Source organism: Schistocerca piceifrons, unplaced genomic scaffold (assembly GCF_021461385.2).
Source record: "Schistocerca piceifrons isolate TAMUIC-IGC-003096 unplaced genomic scaffold, iqSchPice1.1 HiC_scaffold_368, whole genome shotgun sequence".
NCBI lineage: Eukaryota > Metazoa > Arthropoda > Insecta > Orthoptera > Acrididae > Schistocerca > Schistocerca piceifrons.
In genome coordinates, this window is record NW_025728590.1 from 20,001 (window position 1) to 22,500 (window position 2,500).

General features: G+C 57.6%; 1 non-coding gene across 1 annotated transcript in view; it reads right to left on the reverse strand.

Annotated features, from left to right (window-relative positions):
• The window catches only part of LOC124746668, a 1,909-nt gene extending 1,519 nt beyond the window's left edge, over positions 1–390 (reverse strand). The window contains exon 1 of the ribosomal RNA XR_007011442.1: positions 1–390. This exon is cut by the window's left edge and continues 1,519 nt beyond it. This is a non-coding gene — a ribosomal RNA (small subunit ribosomal RNA).
• Positions 391–2,500: the final 2,110 nt, after the last annotated feature.

Below are 2,500 nucleotides of genomic sequence, written 5' to 3' on the forward strand. Positions count from 1 at the left end.
CCCTGATTCCCCGTTACCCGTTACAACCATGGTAGGCGCAGAACCTACCATCGACAGTTGATAAGGCAGACATTTGAAAGATGCGTCGCCGGTACGAGGACCGTGCGATCAGCCCAAAGTTATTCAGAGTCACCAAGGCAAACGGACCGGACGAGCCGACCGATTGGTTTTGATCTAATAAAAGCGTCCCTTCCATCTCTGGTCGGGACTCTGTTTGCATGTATTAGCTCTAGAATTACCACAGTTATCCAAGTAACGTGGGTACGATCTAAGGAACCATAACTGATTTAATGAGCCATTCGCGGTTTCACCTTAATGCGGCTTGTACTGAGACATGCATGGCTTAATCTTTGAGACAAGCATATGACTACTGGCAGGATCAACCAGGGAGCTGCGTCAACTAGAGCTGAGCAGCCGGCCGCCCGGGAGTGTGTCCCGGGGGCCCGCGCGAACACGCAAGCGTCCGCTCAATCATTCTGCAAACAGGAGGAGGCTGAGCTCCCCTGCACAATACACCTCGAAACCCTCTCAGGTCCCGGCGGCGCGCAGCGCCGTCCCAAGTACTTGGTCGGGTTCGAGAGAGGCGCAATCGCCCGGAGTTAGGCGAGTAGACGCTTTCGGTGCGACCACCCGTGCTCCCAACTGAGCTTGCCGCTGCCGACAGAGGCCCGGGAGCGTGCTGTCGTGGCATTGCCGGCGGGAGACAACACGCGCCACCTACGGTGACCGGCAGCTCCAACGCCAGCGCCACAGAAGGACAAAAGCCCCACTTGGGTGCCGAAGCGAACTCTCCCAGCACAGCGCACGCGCCAACACATCCGCACAGCTGCGATACAAACCACCAGCGAGAACCGCTGGGGCGACCGAGCAGCAGACGGCGTCGCGGCGCCGAGCGCCGGGCGGCGGCGCATCCTCAACGCACACAGTCCTCAATCGGACCAGCACACTGAAGATGTCCACCGCGCTTCGCACCGGGCCCGCGAGGACCTACTTTGGCCGCACGGCGCCGCGCGCAGGGTGCGCCGGCGCGCAGCTGCGACGCCTGCCGCGTCCGTCGGCCGGCGCGCCTGCCACTGGCCGCCCCCACCAGCCGGCTGTAGCGCGTGCGCCCACGCACCGCGCGGCCAGCACGCCGGGAGGCGCCCCCTCACCGGCCGGGGACGGTCCCACCCAGCCACCGCCGCGTATCGCTTCACACCCAGATGCCGTTCAGTTTCGTCGGCATGGTGGGTATCGCTGGAACAACCGGTTCGTACCTCAACCTATCGTCGCCATCACCGATTCACCCCTAGCGAGAACAACCGCACCACAACAGGTTACCATTTGTTCATTTGCGTAACTTCACCAGAAAACGCAGGCGTCCATCGCCATTTGCAACTTCAACGATTATTGCATGCCTGTGTCAGGTGTCACGCCACACTACGTCTGCCCACATACACGCAACAAAATGTGCACGCCTAGACAATACGTGGAAGGTGGCCCCCGTACGTATGCGATGTCCATTGCTCGAACGACTGTCAACCGGCCTCTGTAGCATGTCGCAGATATGGAACGCGGTGCACCATGCCATCACGGTGTGTGAGGAGAGACGACTAGGTCCGAATACATCAACAGACAGCTCATGCTGATCGCCATCCACGGCGTCCGTTCCTCCCACACGTCTCTATGGCGTACCACACTGCAATCCAGCTCTCATAGGGAGACGACACGTAGCTGCGTGCACAATATTTGCACTGTATGGTCCGCCGTTTTTGGGCGCAGTCGTTGTACGGTCACACATGTGCCACGATGTATCATTCGGTACATAAGGACGAATGTGCAGTACAGATTGTGGTTTACGCGTACGACATTAGCGGACGGTTGACACAGGCCGCACCACAACGTAGCCTGAGTACGTCGCATGCGAAGGGCATTGAACATGCAAACTTCTCACCAACCAGCTTGCGAAGGAAGGGGGGCAAGGTGGGGACGTGGGGAGGGGCGGCATGTACGTCCTGCTGCCATCCACATTACAGTGTACAGCAGGAGCATGTGGAAAGTCAGCAAGACTTGCAAGGTGTTTAACATGAAGCGATACACAGGGGAGCGGGCAGTGCGAGTAGCGAACTATATTGCGAGGGTTGCGGGTGGGCAACACTACACTAATTGAACGAGTCGTATAACAATTACAGAGCAGGTTTAGGCGACAACATGGGTTACGTTAGGGGACAACGTGGGTTACGTTAGGGGACAACGTGGGTTACTTTAGGGGACAACGTGGGTTAGGTTAAGGCACAACGTGGGTTAGGTTAAGGCACAACGTGGGTTAGGTTAAGGCACAACGTGGGTTAGGTTAAGGCACAACGTGGGTTAGGTTAAGGCACAACGTGGGTTAGGTTAAGGCACAACGTGGGTTAGGTTAAGGCACAACGTGGGTTAGGTTAAGGCACAACATGGGTTAGGTTAAGGCACAACATGGGTTAGGTTAAGGCACAACGTGGGTTAGGTTAAGGCACAACGT